Source organism: Amblyomma americanum, chromosome 5, assembly GCF_052857255.1.
Source record: "Amblyomma americanum isolate KBUSLIRL-KWMA chromosome 5, ASM5285725v1, whole genome shotgun sequence".
In the NCBI taxonomy this organism is placed as follows: domain Eukaryota; kingdom Metazoa; phylum Arthropoda; class Arachnida; order Ixodida; family Ixodidae; genus Amblyomma; species Amblyomma americanum.
Genome location: NC_135501.1, coordinates 173265752 through 173288451, shown reverse-complemented (window position 1 = coordinate 173288451; position 22700 = coordinate 173265752). Strand labels below are relative to the sequence as shown.

The following is a 22700-nucleotide window of genomic DNA, read 5'->3' as shown; positions in this document are numbered from 1 at the left end:
GCTTGCGCGACCTAAAAAAATATTTCAGAGAGGTAATATCTCGCAACGAGCAGCTCGCAGTACAGCACGTGCAGTACACAACTTGACTATGCCACCGCAATTCAAACCTATGCCCCAGCGACCCTAGAAGCCGCCAACAAGTCCGAACACAGCCCCTGCCCATGCCATTCGGTGTGTTTGTGGGCCTCGGCCGTCGGCTCAAGGTGACCTAGCTACGGCCCGGCAGCGTTCCGGACCAGTGCTCATCCGATCTTCATCTGTTCATCTCTTTGATCGTGACGGCAAGCCATGCATCTTCTTCTCTTCTGTGTTCATCCCTCCTGTCACGACCATCGTCACGTCCTGCGTTTCATCTTCACTGCCGTTCTTCTAGTTCGCGCGATCAGGACGATCGCTCGGCAGCCCCCGGTTGTGACACGGACTAGAAGACGACAAAGTGGGCAGTGGCGTGGCACGGAGCGCTCGCGCTAGGACCACTACAATTAAATCATTCCATCGCCATCTGTCATGTAGTCCTGTCTTCATTGGCTTGCCGTCACGTAACAATATCATCCAAAGTTTCGGGAATGGGTGGGACAAATTTTGGGAGTGGCCCGAGGTCAAGGTCAGAAACCATGCCTTCATGGTGGACCTTGTAGACATAGTACACCTTATGCAGCTTACAGGAACGCTGCGGCTATGGTAGGCATCACAAGGTTACTTTAAGGTTTCCATCCTGAAAAACACATAAGGCAAGTGAAATTTATGAGGCTTCCAGATCGCAAAACATGGCTATGCGTACATATACCAGTTCCTAATCTCTTATCACGTCTAAGCAATTTGATTTTTTTATGATGTCTAATACGTCACAGGCCCTGGCTTGATGCATGCGTGGGCGTATTACTGAGGAGTGTTTAAAAAAACTTTTCAGTTGTTAGTGCAGCCGTTGTCCTGTGTGGTTTTGTCTTGTGCATGCGTCTTCTCTGGCTGAAAAAAAAATGGCTGTGGTTTCGCTCTGGTTAAACCTGGAGTGACGCGATAGCCACAGCTGGCCGAGTGGAACTCGCTCAGTCGAATTGTAAAGTCAGTCTTTCGCCGCTGCGTTTCGCTGGGCGTTCCTTCATCTTCGTCCCTGGACGTGGATTCACTCTCCTCCCCCACTCAGTTTCGTCGGCGCGCCGCCGGCAGCTGCCACAGTGGCCACGACGCCGCCACGCTGAAAGCTCGAAATGCTACATTACGCTATTATAATAATGATAATTATTATAGCGTAACGTAGCCGCGCGGTGCGCACACCAGCTGCGTGCTCTGACGTCACTGCGCGCATGCGCACAACAGACGTGGCGGGCGGCGTCCGCTCCGCCGTCGGCGCAGCGGTGAGGCGAGCGCACCAGCTGCGGGCCATGACGTCACCCAGCGCATGAGCACAGCTGGCGGAGCGGTGGCGCCACGGCTCAGCACGCAGCCACGCTGACTTCGCGAAGTGGCTGGCGTAGTGTAGCTATCGCTACAAAAATTCATTCCTTTTTTCTTTTACTGCCGGCTTTAGCACAGGGGAAAAGGCGCCTCATTGTAAGCTCCATCTGTGTTCCCAAGAGAACCTTTCTGCTGGGCTAGTTAGTGCTTCAATCTATGACGTAATAATAAGCGAGACACAAAAGACCAGGCACTACCGACAACTGCTTTTTCTTTTCAAAGGCACAAATATTATACAGGCAGCCAATCACAATGCTTATCAGTTGCAGAAAACGTTAGAATGGTGTCGAGGCCCATAAAAGCAATAAAGAAACACGTTTGACAAACAGATATGCGAAAGGCGAACGATGATGTTTAAAAGATATCGAAAAGTAATTTAAAGTGTGGTGTAAAGTGCTAAAGAAACACGTTCGATTCGTTGATGTTATGAAGGAGAAAATGGAAATAAGATGCTTAAATGGTGATAAACAGTATAAATTCTACAGATTGTTGCGTGTAACAAACATTCGGACTTCTGTAGACAACAGGTCACGTACACGTGATCATTAACCCAGAAAAAATCTTTCCACAAGAAAAAGGTTACTTCTCCTTTGTCTCCTTATAGTCGCGCTCCACAAAGTGTCGTTATCTTGTTACTTTCATAGAAATTGGTGGTGCGTGAGCATCTCTCATATGCTCTCGAGCCACAGTGCTTACTTCGTGCGAGCCATGCAGTGAAAAAAAAATTGCACGTATGCGCGTTGGCAATTTAGCGCGGCTTGCCCTACGTAAACAAACGCTTCAACGCAGTAATATCATGGAACGAGCAGCACGGTGTGCAGCACATGGTGTCAGAAGTTAGTCGAAAAAAAATCGAAATAATAAAGGAGAAGTTTACCGTCCGTTTTCTTTGTTGTCTAAATGTAAAACGATATTTACAGTCATATTGCAGTGCCCCAAACAATGAAGAAAATTCTGTAATCAGAGCAAAAATTTTGCACGTCTACAGTGATCACTTTTCACAGCTTTCGAACCGACCCTAGAAACAGGATAACATCTAAGTCATTCATCTTAATCAGTAACATGAAAGGGTGGTTCACAAAAAAACACGCAGCAGTTTCAGCGGTCCGAACAGCGGGTTGGAAAACCGCGTTCGTTGCCGCCGCCTCAGGCTCTGTGCCGTCCTCGTGGACCTGGACGAGCGCCTTGTGGACCACGTCAGAGACGCTTGGCGCACCGGTCTCGAATGCTCCGGAGAGGTCGGCCTCGCCCGGTGTGAACAAGTCCTTGACGCCGAGGTCCTCGAGTGTCTCCCGCAGAGCCACGCTGTGCTCGATCCTGAACTTGGGAAGAAAGAGTTGCACGTTGGCCACCATTTCCATGCTTGCTAGAAGCCCAGACAGGTTGGCTGGCGTCAGGCCCTCTTCCAGGTCGCGAAGTCCCTGGACGTCGTCCGGAAGGAGGATGACCATCGACATCATCTGACCCCTGTATGGCATTTCAAGGGCACTGGCGGACAACTCATCGGAGTAGCCCATGTTGAAGCTATTGTACTGGTACATCATGTTCGCTGGCACGACTTTGCTGTCGTTGAGACGGAACATCTGACGCGTCGTTTGGACCGAGTCGAAAGGCCACTCCCAGGAGCCCCTGAAGCAGATGGCACTGAGATGAATCAACGCTGTGTTAGTGTCCACACTTCCGGAGGGAAGGATGGCTGGGATATTCGACCCTGTCTGCTTTGAAACCCAGGCGTTGGCATTTCGCCGAATCGACTCGTGGCCGCATACGAAGGCGACCGACTTTATCGTGGTCCCGTAAGACGCGTCCAGAAGGGCGCGGTAGCTGATATGGATTGCAAACTTTTCATCGCTGTAAATTCGGTTGGCGACGTGGAACGTGACTTCGGGCGCGTAGACTGATAGGACAGTCAACAGATTGGAGAACTGGTCTTCGATTCGGCACTTGCTCGCCTTCAGGTTTAGCGCGGCGAAGATCTGTTTGGTCGTGGCTTTGCAAGCACCACTGGCGAAGGTGGCGAGTGCGCAGGCTATGCTGAACGGCGAGCATACGAAGTTTTCTCTCTGCCTGTTGCGGGTCTGCAGATGCTTGTAGATATTCAAGGAAAACTTGAACAGAGCATCACGCTGCGTATGTGACAGCATGCTTGGGCCGGTTCTGCAACGAAAAGAGAACAGGAAAAATAAGAAAAGTCAGGATGACCTTTGCTTTAGTGGGATTGCCAGATCACTCTGAAACTTTTTAAACAATGCAACACTGGTAGAAACAGCATAATCGAGCTGCAATCTGAACTCTGCTGACCTAGCAAGAAAACTTGTCCAGGCGTTTCTCCAAAATTATTTCGGTGCTTTTTTTACAGACAGGGAAGTCTTTGTACTTAACTGCAAGCTTCTACGGGACTCGAATTCTAAGCCCATCGTCATATTTCTACCGTGGTGAAAAAAAAACAAAACCAAAACCGAGTAACTTTTTTCATCTAATCGCGTTGGAAAATTAAGAGTAAGCAAGGGCTGGAGGGCAGTATGAATTTGTGCAAACGTTTCAGACGATCTAAAAAACGGACCGAGCTCCGAGAAGGTGCTCGACCACACATTTTGGCTACGGCATCGGTGGGTGGGTTTACATGTAAGGAGCCTACTCAACAGGGAATATATTCCATTGACGTGGCGATTCGTGATCGTCAGCATCACAATCAGCCGGAGTGACCCTTTAACCCTGTCCAAAGGCAGCTGCAGAAACGTTATTCTTGCAAGTTGCCTTATATTATCCGCTCACCTTACTCTCTTCCGCCCTGCTACTTTTGCCTTTGCTTGTAATCCGCTCCGCTATCCTTAACGGCCAGCGCTTACCTCGCCTTCCCGTTATGTACCCTGCCGATACCCGCCGCCTCTTGATTTTGGGTAAGAAATCTGACTAGCGATTGGTGTCTTATTCTCTTTTAAAGCCAACATATAATTTTATTATTTCCGAAGCTTGCCGCGCTGTCCTATATTTATTTAATTCCTGTTTTTACTGCCTTTAACGTTCCGAAGTGACTCGGGCTGTGAGCGATGCCGTAATGGAGGACTCCGGAGAATTTCGACCACCTGGGGTTCTTCAACGTTCACTGACATCGCACAGCACACGGGCCTCTAGCACTTCCTCTCAGGCGAAATGAGACCGGCGCGTCCCGGATAGAATGCGCCTCTTTCAGGTCAGCAGCCGAGCGCCATACCCATTGAGCCACCCCGGCGGCCCGTCCTGAGTTTAATTTTATGGCCTTTCCTAAGCCTCCTTGTTTTTTCCCCAAAACAGCTTACTGCACCCTAATAAACGCTGGGGCCTCTAGAAGCTGGTTCTGCCCCTGCATAAAACTTTGAAACGCGGTTTGGGACCGTAAAAAGAAGCATCAAGGGATGCTGACACTAGTCAGGCGCGCTGCTTACAGCTACGTCCGTCACTCATGCGCGTTCGTCTTATGTTAACTGGTGCCGCCCAAACCGTCTGGAAACGCCTCCAGCGCCCACATGGAAACAGTGCGAAGAAATAACTCGCCGAAGCAAATAGAGCAACGCGTATTTCTGCGCGTACGTGAGGAATGCTCAGATTAAGAGAACAGCAAGGACGCCGACCAAGGCTGAATGCAGGCGTACGCCGTGTGCCCTTACCTTCAGTCCAACTGGTCCGTTGCTTCTTCTGTCCGTGCAGTGCGGCCTGCGATGTCTGTCAAGGATGGACAGGGCGTCCGCATGAGCGATGTTCCAGCTGGTTGAGCTATCTTCGCTATGGCTGCTCGGTTGTTTTGTTTCAACGCGGACCAAGGGAATATAAAGTTTGCAGGTACTACGGTCCAACAACGCTGAGCGGAAATGGGGCACACAAGTATGCACACTGACTGAGCATGCGATTGGTGAAGGGTTATCGCTTCTCTGCCGGTGGTCTTCCCTACTGCACTTCCCATGGAAGCATTTCTTGCTCTTGCTGCATTTTATCGCCAGACCTATCAGATGCTGGCGCACAATCTTCTGTCCTGCGCGAACGCGAAAATGAGATATAGTTGTGAAAACGGCTCAGGACACAATTAAAAGCCGCCTTTTATATTGCTCGTGTGACACAATAGTTTAGTGCTTTGTTTCTGAGTGCCTGATCGAGGAAGCTGCTCGAAATCGCTGATTACCGATACTTTCTCACGTCTTTTTTTCTTTTCTAAGGAGGCAGCACAGCACGCGGATTATAATTTATCCATAGAAGTGTGTCCGGCGCTGGTTACGTTACGTTGCAGTTTCTTAATTTTTTTCAGTGGGTCGAAAGCGGAAAAGAATCAGGCTGGGTTCCGCCAACCGTAGTCGGCAGCCTGCCGGCTGCGGCTGTCGGCAGGGAATGGACGAATAATCTTGACGAACACGCATCGAAAAGATTGAATGTTTTTTCTCTGCCGCAGCGTCTTTACAATTAGTACCAATTTATTTGAATATCGCATCTGCATTCTACAGCATTGCCGTAGAGAACGATCAGTGGAATGAAAGGCGCTAGAATCAGGAGTTGTGTGCCGGCCCCTTACGTACTACCGCACACAGGTAGACCAGCGCTTGGAAACTGTTTTCTTTAATGAGCCCAATGAGAAGTGATCGTGCAAGCATGCGGTACATACTAGATGTTTTTCAGCTTATCTCAAAACATATCCGCCTTGACACTGCGCAGAAAACATTGAAGACTACGTGCACGCACCGCGCTTCACACGTTGAAGTTGACGACATGCCTGCATACGTGCGCCTGCTTGAGCACGTACTAAAAAAATAGAGAAAACAGTCACCTAGCAATTTTAGAGCGCCCGCAGCCTGAACAAAGTAGCAGATTTTGACCGCTGAGGCAAGTGCGAAGCCGCTTCATCGTGCGCCTAGCAAGTACAACAAGGAGCAGTGCCGTTGAGAGCTTGCGGCTCTGAACTTGCTGCGTATAACGACCACGCTGAGCCTGAATGCACTCAAAGCCAGGTGAGATTCAGCGCTCGTGTTTTTGTCTAGCCCTGCTCTCCCTCGTCTGTATCGCGCTGTTTTAGTTATGAGGGCACGGATATGCTTTCAGGACTGCATTTTCTCGTATCTCAACGGTGATTGCGCCCTGTTGGCGGAATGACATTCCTCGAGAAGGCGCATAAATACGGCACCAACTGCAGTTCTACTAATCAGCACATGGCGGCGCCACCTACACTTCGTTTTTATGCAGCTCTCTGGCTTAAAAAAGCTTAGTTTGTGGTAAAAATGACGTCCAAATGCTATCAGGTGACTCCAACCTATCAGAATAGTCTCACTTAGTACTCCTCTTTACGGCCCCCTCAGGATGTAAGTTAAGGCGAAGCCTTGTCCCAACTTTTGAAACATTTTGGTCTTTAGAGATCCGTAAAAGCCCACTATATACCGCTGAGAAAACGCCGTTGCGTGGTTAGCCTTCGCTATGACGGTGCGGTCATGGGAAAAGGTTTACGGGATACAGATTTATGGGAAAAATAAATATTTTGTATTGCCGGCCAGCCACTCTATTGTATTTCCTCAAGCAGATAGAGCATCCAAGCACTTTCGCACTTCTATGCTTTACGTAGACCTGATTTGGCTCAAACCGCAGAAATATTTTTTTTTATGCGGAACCGCATTTCGTAAACTTTGTGCATGACTGCAAAGAAGGAAACCGCAGCGCACGATTCTGAGGTGACTAAGATAAGAGGGACTGTGTCGTTCTCTTATCTGCGATGTCAGCCTGACACTACATCGTTGATGTCGGACTACCACAACAAAGAGTTTTAGCCCAGGCGAATAGCCGTAGAGTTAATACAGTAATGTGTTGCTTGCTACTGTTGCCATATTTGCCTAGCCACATTTGTGAGACACCAGTCACCGCAGTTAGCGTGTTTGCCGTACAGGGGTGCTAAAACCTTCTAGTAGAAATGTCAGTGTAAAGCGTTCAGAAGCGAACTGTTAACCATTTATGCATTTTTCGATGTCACAAAAATCGCTATGGGGAAGCTGCGCTGCCAAGGTGGCACTGCAGTTGTTCCACTCGGTGCCTCAAAACTGCCTTTGTGAGCCTCTTGGGCCTCTGCAAACGCGAGAACACATTCTGCGCGATTAGATACCCGCGTTTGGCTGACAGCATTCATTGCCTAGCTTCTATCGGCGTAGCCCAGATAGCTGACGCACGGCACGTACGCCTTCGACAGAGCGCGGAGGCTCACGCCAACAAGCTCCTGAAGGTGGCGCGGAAAGGTACTAATAAATAGTACTACCCAAAACTGCTTGCTCTTCTCGCTAGGCAGTGTCTTATGGCGCTGCAATCGGCACCGCAAACATCAGCGCAAGTTCCCCATAGAGAAAGGCCATGGTCTTGCTGCCAATTACATCGACCAGAGACTTGATCAATGAAATTAAGAGTTAGCATACAATAAAAATAGCTGGGGTTAAACGTGGCTTGAACTAAGTTAAAATAGCGAAAACTCTTTTAAGCATGGTCTCCTCTGTCTCAAATCAAGTGCCAATGGTCACGGTCAACAGTCAAGGGGAGGTACCCAATGGCATTGCCACATGATCACGTGGTGCCTCGCCGGCTTCAGAAACGTGCACAGAGTTTAGTCACAACGTTGCCCCTGTGATTTTCCTTCCCATAGCTCCCAGCGCTGTCAATCTTTTTCAACCTTTTTCGTTACCCAAGCGAAAAGTACGCGGAAATTCTTCCTCGTCGACCGCTGTGGTAAGCGCCTGTACAACATTTATTTCTTCGTCACAGTAATGAACATTTAATGCTAGCTTCGAAGGTGCATTAGCAAGAAGGACAAAAATAAATCCTCGAAGCTCTCAACCTGCCACAGTGGCTCAGTGGCTACGGCGTTCGGCTGCTTAGCTGAAAAGGTCGCTGTATCTAATCCCTGACGCGGCGGGGCTGGATTTGGTTGGAGGCGAGTGCGAACATTCCTGTGCGCTACCGGGCACGCTGAGCAACTTCACGTGGTCGAATTTAATTCGGCGTACACCAATACAGCGTCTGCCATAGCTCGTGTGCAGCCTTGGGATATTGACCCCCGCACCATACTATTCCACGTAGACCCGCACACCATACGATACCATTATACGTAGACCACCATACCATTCCACGTAGACCCCCACACCACATCATACCATAGACCACAGCATTCCACGTAGAGCCCCACGCCACGCCATACAACAGACCATACCATTCCAAGTAGACTCCGACACGACACCATACCATTCCACGTAGACCCCGATACCACGCCATACCATAGACCATACAATTCCACGTAGACCCCCAAACAGTACCATAGACCATACCACTCCACATAGACCCCCACACCATAGACCATACCATTCCGCTTAGACTTCCACACCGTACCACTGTCTTTGCACTATGAGTAAGTAAGTGTTGCTGTGCTAGTTTTGAATTGTACGCTGGGCCCCCGTACGCCGGGTTAAGCAGTGGATTCGGTGCACAGTTATTTCACGGTAACATTATTTCGACGTTAACCCCCTTCTTTTTTTTTATTACAGGCTTTAGCACGACCGACAAGACGCCCCATTGTGAGCTCCATTTTTGTTCCCAATTAAACCTTTTTGCTTGGGCTAGTTGGTGCTTCAATCTGTTATGTAGCAATTCAGCACGACGAATATAAGCTTCATAAGTGGCACACAGGACCGCGCACTACTGACAACTGATTTATTTCAAAGGCGCACAGATTATACAGGCAGCCAGTCGCAACGCTTATCGCTTGCAGGAAACTTCAGAGTGGTGTGGAGTGCCACACAAGCGATAAGATGAAAACGTTTGGCAAACACCTAAGACAAAATTGATAAATGCGAACGATGCTTCTTTAAAAGGTATTGAAAAGCAATATAACACGCGGTGTAAAGTGACAAAGAACCATGTTCGATTGGATGAAGTTATGAAGGCTGAAATAAGATGCTTTAAAAGGTGATAAAGAGCACAAATCCTTCCGAGATGGCGAACTGCATCGCAGCGTTCAGGCATAGTAGATAGCAGGCCACGTGCACACAGACATTAGGATCGAAAAATCGGCTCACACAAAAAAAAGTCCCACTTCTCACTTCTCATAGTCACGATCCGCAAGATGACGTCACTTTTTAAGTTCTCTAGATTCTGGTGGTGCGCGAACATCTGTCACGTTTTCGAGGCCCAGTGCCTACTCTGTGCGAGCTATGGAATGAAAGAAAACTTTCACATATGCACGTTGGTAATTCAACGCGGCTTGTCCGACGTAAAAAAAAAAGGGTTCTAAGAGGTAATATCAGGCAAAAAGCAGCACGTGGTGTCAGAAGTTAGCTGGGAAAAGATAATGAAATAATTAATGGAGAACTATGCTCTCGCTTCTCTTTGATGCCTGAAGGTAAAAACATATTTACAGTCATGACGCGGTGCCAGAAAAAATGAAACATTCTCAGATCAGCGCAAATATTCTGCACGTGTATACATGCGTCACTTTTCACAGCTTTCGAACCGACCCTAGAAACAGGATAACATCTGAGTCGTTCATTTTAATTAGAAACATGAAAGGATGGTCCACAGCAAAATACACAACTTCGTCAGGGATCGGACCAGCGGATTGGAAAACCGCATTCGTTGCCGCCGCCTCTGTACCGTCCTCGTGGACCTCGACAAGCGCCCTGTGGATCACGTCAGAGACGCTTGGCGCACCGGTCTCGAATGTTCCGGAGAGGTCGGCCTGGCCCGGCGTGAACAAGTCCTTGACGCCGAGGTCCTCGAGTGTCTCCCGCAGAGCCACGCTGTGCTCGATCTTGAACTTGGGAACAAAGAGGTGCACGTTGTCCACCAGTTTCATGCTTGCTAGAAGCTCAGACAGGTTGGCTGGAGTCAGGCTTTCTTCCAAGTCGCGAAGTCCCTGTACGTCATCCGGAAGGAAGATGACCATCGACATCATCTGACCCCTGTATGGCATTTCAAGGGCAGTGGCGCGCAACTCGTCGATGTCGCCAACCTTGAAACTATTGCACTGGTACATCATGTTCGCTTGCACGGTTTTCTTGTAGTTGAGATGGAACAGCTTTCGCGTCGTATAATGCGAGCGGAAAGGCCATTCCCAGAAGCCCCTGAAGCAGATGGCACTGAGATGAATCAAGGCCGTGTTAGCGTCCACACTTCCGGAGGGAAGGATGGATTGTATCTTGGACGCTGTTTTCTCCGAAACCCAGGCGTTGGCTTCGTGCCAAACCGACTCGTGGCCGCTTTCGAAGTCGACCGACTGCATGGTGGCACTGTAAGACTCTTCTAGAAGGGCGCGGTAGCTTCTATGGATGGTAAACTTTTGGTCGTTGTAAATTCGGTTGGCTACGTGGAACGTGACATCGGGGGCGTAGCTCGATAGAATCGTCAACAGTACGGCGAACTGCTCTTGGATTCGGCACTTGCTCGCCTTGAGGTTTAGAGCGGCGAAAATCTGTTTGGCCGTGACGTTGCAAGCACCACTGGCGAAGGTGGCGAGTGCGCAGGCTATGCTGAACGGCGAGCATACGAAATTTTCGCTCTGCCTGTTGTGGGTCTGCAGACGCTGGTACATACCCAAGGAAAACTTGAACAGAGCATCGCGTTCAGTTTGTGACAGCATGTCCGGGCCGATTCTGCAACAGGAAAATTAAGAAGACTCAGAGAGAGCTTTGGTCTAACTTGATTACCAGAGCAATCGGAATCTTTGGAACTGATGCAACACTGGAGCAAAAAATGCAATCGATTTGTGATGTGAACGGTGCTTATCAAGCAATAAAATTTGTCCAGCCGCTCCTGCTAAAGTGCTGTGCGGTTCTAGACAGGGAACTCTGTTGTACTTAATTGCAGGTTTCTAAGTGGCTAAATTTGTAAGACAATTCTTATAGATATGGGTTACCTTGAAAAAAAATTTTTTCGTCTAATGACGTAGAAAGAATAGTAAGCAACGGCTGAAAGAAAGTTTGAATTTGAGTAAAAGTTTCGGACGATCTAAAAATCTTGGACAGAGTTCCAAGACGATGCTTAAGCGCACATTTGTCTGAGACATCGAAGTTTGGAATTAATATGTCGGAAGCCAACTATCCAGGGCAACATCTGCCTTTCGCATCACGATTTATCACCGTCAGCATCATAATCAGTTTAAGTTCAGTGCAGGACAAAGGCCGCTTTCCATGTCCTCCTTTTAACCCTGTCCAACGGCAGCTGCCGCCACCTTATCCTTGCAATTTGGCTGATTGCCAGAACAATCCGCAACATTTCGACTAATGCAACACTGGTGAAAAAAATAATCGAGTTGTGATGTGAACAGTGCTGACTAAGCAAGAAAATTGGTCCAGGCGCTTCTGCAGAAGTTCTCTGTAGTTCTCTTAGACAGGGAAGTCTTTTGTACTTCACTGCAAGTTTGTACGAGTCTCCGTTAACATTAACGGTCACCGCTTACCTTCCCTTCACCTTATGTACCCCTGCCTAGAACCGCCCCTTCTTGGGAGCAGTGCTGAGGGTGCCGACGGCTGAAGTGAATACATCCTATAGAAATATGCAGATACTACAGCCCTACAACGCTGAGCTGAACTGTTGCAGATATGCGTGCTCATTGACTGCACTTACATCGCGTGAAGGATTATCGCTTCTTTGCTGGCCTTATTCTTACGGCAGCTCCCAAAGACGCATTTGTTGCTGTTGCTGCCTTTTGTCACTATACACATGCCGGCGCGCGATCTTCGAAGATCGCGCGCCGGCATTTTATTTTTGTTTGCATAGTTTTCAACGTCCCGAAGTGACTCAGGCTATGAGAAACATCGGAGTAGCGGGCTCCGGATAACTACGAACACCTGGGGTTCTTTAACGTGCACTGACATCCCAACAACACACGGACGCCTTTTGCGTTTCGCATGCATCGAAGTGCGACTGCCGCGGCCGAGATTGAACCCACGGCTTTCGAATCAGGAGCAGAAAACCAAAACCACTAAGCCACCACGGCGGCCCAACCTAATTTCGTGGCTCTTCGTTAGCCTTAATGTTTGTGCCCAAAGCATCTTTGTGCACCCTAATCAACGCTGGGGCCTCTAGAAGCTGGTTCTGTGCCTGCATAAAACTTTGAAACGCGGCTTGTGACCGTAAGAGGAACTATCAAGGGTTGCCGACACTATTCAGGCTCTGCGTACAGCTACGTCCGTCACTCATGCGCGTTCATCTTAGGCCAACTGGTGCCGCCCAACCCGTCTTGGAACGCCTCCAGGGCCTACATGAAAACAGTGCGAACAAAGCACTCGCCCAAGCGAATCAAGCAACGCATATTTCTGCGCGTTCTTGAGGGATGCCCAGATTAACAGAACAGCAAGGGCGCCGACCAAGGCGCGGCAATGCAGGCGTATACACCGTGTGCCCTTACCTTCAGTCCAACTGGTCCGTTGCTTCTTCTGTCCGTGCACTGCGTCCCGCGTGGCTTGTCAAGGATGGGCAGAGCGTGCTCATGAGCGCTACTCCAGCTTTTGTAGCTCTCTTATCTATGGCTGCAAAGTAGTCTTATCTCGGTTCAAGCCAATAGAGGAGGTATTCGCATGACGTCATCCGCAAGGGGCGCTAGCAGTCGGCGCGGCATTCGCCATGTTAGTGGTGGCGCGCGTGGTCGCCGCAGCCAGCCGCATCATTTACCTCGCTGGTGATGCGTGATCGCATTTTGCGTCTCGCAGCAGATAATTTGGGTGAGACTGTAACTCCGTGTGGCTGAGAGGGTGCGCCGTGAACTGCGCGTAACAGAAATGGGCGGACCGTTGAAAAGGTTCCACTTTGTGAAAATGTCGACCCTGTAGCAGCCCGGCGTGGTGTGCCGCGTAAAGTACTGTTGCCGCGCGTTGAATTATCCGATATCGAGGCCCGTCTTATGCATGACTTAAGTTTTTCGATAGTCCAAGAAATTAAAGCATACAAATCTAGAGAGGGTGCAACTGCTTCACAAGCGGGCGATCCCAAAAGCCGTGCTAAGGGTGCCGACGGCCGAAGTGTCATTTTTGGAGAGGTGAACAATTAAACTTTGTCTGTTCGTTCAGCTAGCTTAACTTCTCATCTCTATCTGTGGAAAGTGACGTGTTACTACTGAATCTAGCGGAATCGCTCCACATTGCGTTGCTGCGAACCGGCCTGGGCTCTGGGTCTTGTGCATTCGAAGCAATGCTATACTCTGCTGCAATCAAATCTGGAAAACGTTCTCGCTAGGTCTGCCCTTCGTTTTGCGAGCGCATGACAGTATTTGATCGACCGATCTGTCGCGTAAATAGGGTAGTCATGGCTCTTTGCATTTCTGCTGAAACAACGTCTGTGAAGCTTCAGCAGTTCGCGAACTACAGCCGCTGGAGGTATGAGCATTCGCGGTGGCACTTTGAGAATTTGAGTCATAATCATCGGCTGTTCGTCGATGATGTGTCCAGCGTGAATAGCTGACCGTTATGAACTGATATTAAAAGCTACAAGTCGGGTACATTCTTACGTGCATTGCAGCCGGCGGCCAGTTTTGCTGCTGTGTTGCGGCAGGCAGCTCGGTTATATCGCGGCAGAGAAGAATTCTGCTGCAAACTTTATGCGCAATATGCGGTCCACAAATAAAAGTGGACATTGAAGCATTTAAAATAGCGCAAAGATGTTACGTATCACTAACAATTCATGCCGGGTATGGATGGATGGATAAGGCCGATCACTTTAAATGGGGCGGTGGTTCAAGCCACCTAACCATGACTTGTGAAATTTTGCTCTCGTCTTGATTTTAGCCACCAATCAGATAACCTTCGCTTCGTTACTTCTACCTGCTCAAAATCTGTCCTTAAACGCCAATGCTTTGAATAAATACACCCCGCTGCTTTCCACTGCAGGTTGAAGGCCTTTACAGAAAAGTATCAAGAGTTCAGCCGTTTCCTCCTCCTCTCCACAAGCACAGCACAACATGGCTATCTCGTGGTACCTGACTCTATACGTCTTAGTCCGGGTACCTGACGGCGTACCAGGACACTGCGCGAGCTGGCGCGAAACAACGTTGACGCTCGCGGCGTCTGGTAGCGCGGCCTCAACGAATACGTCCTATAGAAATATGCAGAAACTACAGCCCTACAACGATGGTACGGTCCCTGCGTCCAGGCAATGTATGAAGCAGGGTTGCTTGGTGAAAGACCTGCTACCATCAAGTGCCGGATCCTTGTAGGCTTTAGAGCTGGGCAGTCCACAGTAAGTGATGAATGTCGGCCTCAAAGCTCTCGTGTTTACATATCGGACACCCTGGCCGAGGAAACAGTTCTAGGTACTGAGGCCACTTCCGAGTGATGGCTGGTGTGAGGGCAACCCCGACCCGGATCCTCCTAAGCGCAACCGCCTCTGCACGGGTAAGACCGCGGGGGAGGGCTACCGCACACGGTAGGTGGAGAGCACGTGTGCGGCGCCGGAAGAGTTCCTTTCTTGATGAAAGGAGGGCAAAATTTCCCAAATGAAGGAGCCGAGGCTGTGATGAGTTTGTATTCGCAAGGCGGGTCCCTAAATCTGCCTGTCTTTAAGAGGTCAGCAGATCCCGTGGGGCCCACTCAATACGTACTGGCTCAATACGTATCGCTTGTTTGCTGGTGGTCTTCTTACGGCCGCTCCCATAAGCGCATTTTTTGCTGTTGCTGCATTTTATCACCATACATGTGCCAGCTCGCGATCGTCTATCTTGCGTGATTGCGAATATGAATATAATTGCGTAAAAGGGTATAACCGCGATATTAAAAGCCGCCTTTTTACGTTGCTCGTGTGGCACAAGGGACTAGTGCTGTGTTTCTGCAGGCGTGAGACAGCTGTTCGTGATCGCTTTTCATCGGTACTTTCTGGCTATTTTTTTTTACTTTACCGAGGCATTAGAGTCGCTCACCTTTAAGATTATCTATATTTTTCGCATCTTAGCGACTTGTTGAACACTCCAGGGTTTGCACCAACTGCATACCACGGTTCCGCGATTTGAAAATTCTGGGCAGAGGCAGACATCAAACTGCTCGTGAAAATAAGGAAAGCTTTCACATAGAAAAAGTGTTTCAAACTGTGTCAGTTACGCATCTGTTTATTTCTATGACGTTGAGAAGAAATTCCTTTCACGCCTGCTATGATAAAGCCCTTTGGTTGTATTTTCCTGTTGTCTTGTGCGCATGCGCAAAGGTTTGGAAGGGTATGTATGTCGATCGCTTTCACCTTACTAAACACCTGAGAGTAAGCGCCCGTGTTGTCTTCCGTCTTCGTGGTGTGTTGTACGTCTTGGCGCTAGAATCCTTTTGTTATGTGCGACAACCAACCAGCCGAGCAGCTATCTCTTTTAAAGCATATTTCAATACATCACCTTTTGTAAAAACTTGACTCCACGACCGACACCGGCTCCACACGTTCACCTCCTTTCACAACAACAAACAAAGGCCCTACCCAGGGTGTATTCATCTGTCCACTCCTTTTCAACATTGCCATATGTCCATGCTGGCACACAAACTTTCCCCACCCCCTCAGAGTCGCTACACGCTTTACGCTGATGACATCGCCATCTGGTCCTCCCGTGGTTCCTTGGCCGACAAAGAGGCCGCTGTCCCATCCGCCATGCATACCGTAGAAGCCTATCTCACCTTAAGTGGCATGCAATGTGGCGCCAAGAAATCGGCAGTCGTCCGTATACATGGCCGCAACTACATGTCACCGGGACACAATGACCTCTATATCCATACCCACTCTATCACGGAACGCTCACTAAAACGCGTCCTTCGCCTCTGGCTCCAGCCCCGCCGCGGTGGCTCAGCGGTTAGGGCGCTCGACTACTGATCCGGAGTTCCCGGGTTCAAACCCGACCGCGGCGGCTGCGTTTTTATGGAGGAAAAACGCTAAGGCGCCCGTGTACTGTGCGATGTCAGTGCACGTTATAGATCCCCAGGTGGTCAAAATTATTCCGGAGCCCTCCACTACGGCACCTCTCTCTTCCTTTCTTCTTTCACTCCTTCCTTTACCCTTCCCTTACGGCGCGGTTCAGGTGTCCAACGATATTTGAGACAGATACTGCGCCATTTCCTTCCCCCCCCCCCCAAAAAAAAACCAATTATTATTATTATTATTATTACTCTGGCTCCAACCAGATGGGCGCCCTACTAATACCATTACTATCCTTCGAACCACTGCCCTGAAGACCGCCCGCACGATACGACGGAGGCCGGTCATCGAAAGGGGATGCGTGAAGAGGGCATCCTCTACCTGGTCAAAGCTCTAGCTTTAGATAAGCCGCATCCAATACGGCCCGCCTTACAACTTCCTCACTCATGCATGTCTGATCAAGGTGAACGCTCTTCTATGCATCCTGTGCTACAGTGCCCTGGGCCTCTTCAGCTGCACCACTACAACGCACCTCCTCGCCACTGACATACACATCTATTTCGAAGAGATGCGGGAGGCTGACCTCGCCTCTCAATGTGCTCGCCTCCTCACTACTACCTCAGGCAGACAGACATTCTTAATCACATTGGCGACCCACAAGCTTCACGCACCCTGACCCTCACAGGCATGCTCCCTGTGGAAGTACGCTCCCATCTCCACCTTGACCCCCTCCCATGTCACATGCACCACGAACTCCAGGCTATCTGACGTCAGGCCCGCATTCGCTACCTCCGCAGACAGTACTTCAGCGTTACGGCAGTGGTCGTTTTGTCCTGACTGCGGACGGACCAACGTCCTTACACAGAAATTCGCGCGGAGTCCCTCAGGGTGGAGTGCTGAGCCCAGTTCTCTTCAACCTAGCTCTTATCGGCCTGGTCGACGTATTGCCACAATCTGCTCAGATCTCGGTATATGCAGACGACATCTGTATTTGGGCATCAGGGGTGACCCGTCCTCAAGTTCGTGCAAGACTTCAAAAAGGGGCATCGATATTGACATCTTATCTTCGCTTGCAGGGCCTGAACATTTCGACCGAAAAGTGTTCATTTGTGGCGTTCACACGCGAAATAATGTCACGTTACACCATTCGCATCAATGGCGAAGCCATTCCCTATGAGAGAAGCCACAGATTCCTTGGTGTTGTCATCGACAGGAACCTTTCGTGGAGTCCACATATCTACGACATGAGAAAGAGACTAGTTTCGATTGTGCACGTCCTCTCCTTCCTCGGGGGAAAGTCCTGGGGCGCATCAGTGCGCTCGATGCTACAACTGTACCGTTCCCTATTTCTCGGCTACATGCGGTACAGTCTTCCGATATTCAGTTCCATTAGAAAAACAAATATCAAGACTCTTCAAAGTGTGCAAGCGCAAGCTCTCCGTATCTGTCTTGGACTGCCTAATTGTGCATCAACAGCAGCAACTGTTCTTGTTGCCCGGGAACATCCTGTTACTACATACATTGCTGTTGGCACCATGAGAACACATATTCGGCACCTCACACGGGTTCCGTGTCATCATCTCGCAACACTCCCAATAATTAGGCCGCGTACTGCATTCGCCAAAGACATTGAAGCCCATCGCGCATATCTTCCATCGTAGTTCACCCCTGCGTCAAGATCGAGCTCACTCTTATGGAGTCTTCATGAACCTCGGGTTCACCTCTATATTCCTGGCATTACAAAGAAAGCTGGTGTATCACTGCCCTCTCTTAAACAACTGACATTGAATCACCTGCATTCTTACCACAGTCACCGCATTCATATTTACACAGATGGATCAGTTCACTCGACCAGTTCTTCGGGGTCGGTGGTGATACCGGCCAGATCCATCTTCATGAAAGTGAAGACGACCTATCCAACATCTTCAACTGGTGCGGAACTCGCAGCCTTACGGGCTGCGGTAGAGTTCATCAGTCAAGAACCTCCACATGACTGGACGCTTTTCACCGACTCTAAAGCAGCCCTTCAAGCCCTGCATGCTGCGCTACGCCGCGGGTCGCAGGAGCAACTTGTTGCTGAGATCCGTCTACTGTACCACGGCACCGTTTCCAAAGGTCATGACATCATTTTTCAATGGCTGCCAGGACACTGTGGTATTAACGGTAATCACCAGGCCGATGCGGCTGCGCGTTCTGCTCACAACGACGTACTTCCAGTGAGGATCCCAATATCGAGACCTGACGCTGCGTGTGGCCATCGCCCTTTGGCGTTGGAGCTCACACTTTCAGCGTGGAACACGGGAGAGTTTTGCAACCTCCGCCTCAAGGCACTGGACCCTAAACTTAGCCTTCTTCGGCCGCGTAACTTAGAACGTCGCGACGCAACACTGTTATGCCGTTTAAGGATCGGTGTTGCATTTACCAATTACTATGCTTTCCGGATGGGGATGGCCGACAGCCCTGTCTGTGAGAGCTGTGGTTGTGAGGAGACCATCGCTCATCTCTGTGAGTGCCCTGCATTTGCGAGTGCAAGACATACACTGTGTTGTCCCCTGGACCGCCTCGATCATCGCCCATTAACAGAGCAAAAGATCCTCGGTCCGTGGCCACAGCAGTCGACTGCCCTCAAGGCATACAAGGCACTCTTTGCCTACTTGAGAGCGACTGGACTGAGTGACAAATTGTGACAGCGTTGTGCGTGTGTGTGTGTTATGCCTTTTTTCCCTTCTCTCTTCCTCCTTTTAGTCCCCTAATCCCTCTTCCCCAGTGCAGGGTAGCCAACCGGAACCCCTTTCTGGTTAACATCCCTGCCTTTGCCTCCTCCTCTTTATCTATCTATCTATCTACGGCAGTGGTATATGTGTACGCGGCCTCCAAATCACTACCCTTCATATGCACTTTCGAGGCAGTCAAGCACTCCTTCTCCCCCTTCTTGTTGCATCCTTTTAGGTTTTAGGACCTGACCTAGTTGCGGCAAGAACTATTGCCGCCGCAGTCGCCATTAGAGCACAGGACAAACTAATGCTCAACTCCCACCAAATGCTCAACTCCCACCACTCGCGGGCTGCGGATGTCGGCCCTTCAGCAATTGGCGAGTCCCCAAACTAGCCCTTCGCATTCTAGGCAGCGCCCTGCATCAAAATCGTGCCATCACCTGAGCCCCTGTACACGAAGGCCTAGAAGGCTATGTCAAAGGCTGGCGCCCTGTGACTCTGATTACACCAATCGAGCGTGGCTCGATCATTTTAAACCTATCAACTGACCAGCTCACCCCTGTGGCGGACCAGATTTTAAATGTTTTTAGTGCCTGTTGCAAGAACACGGCTTTCACCAAAGACTTACTCTCTGACAACACCATTACATTCCTAGATTTACAACTCAAGTTTTTAGCTGTCGGACACGCTTTTTGGAAGTATGCTCCTCGGTCTAAAAAGGCGCTTTTGCCTTATGCATGAGCTGACTCGAAGTTGGTAAAACGCGGTATTACCAACCTGTGTTTCTCAAATGCGCTGAGAAAAAGTTGCCTACATGCTATGAAGCAGGTTCTTGCCGAGCGGTTAGTCTGATTAGAAGATTCTGGCCTTCCTTCCTCGTTGGTTTTGGCGGTCGCTGAAACCTTTGTGGAAAAATGAAGAAGCATCCTGCCAATACCAAGAACCAACAGATGGGAAAAGAGACTTTGAGGTGATCCTCTACTACCATGCATTTTCGCATGTGCTGAAAAAAGTTTCTCAGAAATTCGGTGATCTTAGTGTTTTCGGCTCCCCGCATGCTTTACAATCTTTGCGTCCGCATCTCCGGCTGTCAGCGAGAACCTATATCTGCTGCGGGTCCTTGGACCGAAGATATTAAACTTACTTTTTGGAATATGGCGGAGTGCTTGGCTTGAAGCAATGTGGCACGGGTCGGCCTGGTATTGCACTGCCTCCGGTATCGGCCCGGGGCATATTAGCGCGGCGCGTCTTTTCCATCAATCTTTGCTCTCCTATCCTTTACCCTTCCTACTTTCAGCACGCGGCAGCGAGCGGGGCTCGGCTTGAGCCAGTAGGCAGGCCCGTGCACTTTCCTTTTCCTTCTTCCTGTCAGAAACAGCAGCAGCAGCAGTAGCCTTTAAAACAAAGCACCAAACGAAGTTGACGAAGTGTGCTGTGGGGTTAGTATATTCTATCCCTACCTCTTGTGGAAAAAATTATATAGGGCAGACGGGGCAGTGCTTGAAGGAGCGACTTAGGAAACTCGGCAGAAGGTTGCGTTCTGGTACAGGGATCAACCTGGCCGTACACGTGAAAGAGTGCCAAAACTTCTCAACTTTGCTTAACAGCGCCACCATTATCGGCCGCGGAATGTCCAGGCTCGAGGGCGAACTGTTAGAAGCGTTTTTAATCAAAAAGAACGAAGCTGTTTGCAAAGCGACCCGTCTGTTATTATCACTGACAAAGAGTATAATTTTTATCGGGGTTGTAATGACGTCCGGACTTTGATGAATGTGGCATGTATGTGCACTTGCGCAAGTAGTGGCTTTAAATACGTAGTAGAACCAATAATAAATCAGTAGTAAGTTCGGCGACAGAGTGTGTGTCTTCTCCTGGTCCTGCGTCTGTTTTTTCGCGGGTTTTATCCTCTCGACCATGTACCAACTCGTTCAGCAATTCTCGCTTCTGGTCATATTACCATAGCTTGGGCCACGTATACCACGCAGTTGTTCGATTTGACCTTGGGAGACCTTTAAGTTCATAGTATCATCCACGTCGAAATCTGAAGTTGTACCCCGAGCAGTAGAGCTCTCGCTATGAAACGGGTTATGTTCTGATATTTATGTACCGCGGATAGGCACTGCAGTTTTAGTTGCGTTTTTTTCTGAGGAATTGTGCGTGATGCATTAGTATTCAAGGATGAGGCGGGAATCGCCTATTGCGACTGAACGATTTTGTTAGGCTGTAGGGTACATGGATGACTGCGTACTATTCGCGTGCGGCCGCTGAATTACTGATTTTTCAATTTCTCCTCTGATGCTATTTCAGTTTCATCAACCAAACGATGACTGTGATGTGTAGTTGTTCTTTAGGCCACCTTAGGCATGAAGCAACTGTAATCTACACGCTGAAACACAGTTTTTATTCACCACAACACTTAAACAAGCCTGCTTCAAGCACTGAAATGACAACAATCGACGTATCAGCAATTAATTCGCCGCTTTTTTTTTTTGCTGCCTCACGTGACCTACAGACCAACTCAGGCCACAGCCATAGTGCGGTTGGTGAAGCCGAAACATAAGCAGAGTCCAGAAAAAAAAACAACTGTAAAATATTTAGCGGTCGTAGGCGAATATCACAGGGTGATTCACGTGTATTAATGTTTAACATATCGTTTAAAAAAGAAAACAAGCAAGCAAAACTTTGGTGTCTGTAGTCATGAAAACCCTGCGTCGTCGTCCGCGGTGTTAGCAAAATATTTCAGAGAAGCAACGTAGTTGGGTTACCTAGGCCACGTGACCTTGTGGCGTCATCACAAGCTGCGCACCGGATTGTGAGGAAACTGACCACCGTGGCAGATGGCGGTTAAATTAATGATCCGTCGCTCGGATAGAGCAGCTTGGTCCGCACAAGGCCCACCGCTGGGAGCACCTGCCACAAGAGAGCAGTGGCGCAACGCTCAACCGCGGCACCACTGCGCCATGATATGTACGAGGACACTAAGGGACCTATGAATTTATAGTAAAAATGAGCTATTCGGCACATATGAGCATTAGCCCGCTAACGCTATCGTGTCATAGACTTCACCCAGAGCTTAGGTGTTCCCTACAATTTTTATCTTCTGTTCTTAGCTTACATTGGCGAACATCTTCCTTGAATTCCACCACGGCGTACCTGAGGACGAAGATGATGCTGAACATTCCGAAACTTTCCGTTCAAATGGTATCCAGGTGGGCGACCTATTTCAAACAAGAAGAAGCCTGTATGGGTGTAAAAAGGGAGTGAGACGTCCTCCAGCGCATTCGCTTTTAGGTGCAGGGTATCTAGTATACTTAGAGCAAAACAGACAAAACGCATGGTGCTATGGAGACAACAACTTCGAACCAGATAACCCACACTAAGCTTCTGTGGAGCAGGATACGTTTCCAAAATCTCGGACAAGGTTTTGATCACTAAATGCACGGAATGCTTACCATCTGCAACTGAGGCATACTGCCACTGCAAAGCATAGCAACCTGATGATGAAAGCAATGGGAGGAAGCTTTTAAATGCGGTACCGGAAATCATAAGGTTAGCAAAAAGAGGAAATTGAGACCTCGCTTATAATCGTAGTAACTGATAGAACTTCCCTTGCTTTGAAGAAGGAATTTTTTTCCGCGGTCAACCGTAAGTATTTCGCATTTTTAGCAATTG

At 49.2% G+C, this 22700-nt stretch overlaps 2 pseudogenes across 1 annotated transcript; both read right to left on the bottom strand.

The window, feature by feature from the left end:
* Positions 1–1647: 1647 nt before the first annotated feature.
* Positions 1648–5352, bottom strand: LOC144135313 (ipis-1 pseudogene; annotated as a pseudogene). The gene is made up of 2 exons (XR_013315445.1): positions 5103–5352; positions 1648–3612 (listed from the first exon to the last, which is right to left on the bottom strand). The product of XR_013315445.1 is annotated as an ipis-1 pseudogene (transcript).
* A 4585-nt stretch (positions 5353–9937) lies between these two features.
* On the bottom strand, positions 9938–11077 carry LOC144134361 (ipis-1 pseudogene; annotated as a pseudogene).
* Between the last annotated feature and the right edge of the window lie 11623 nt (positions 11078–22700).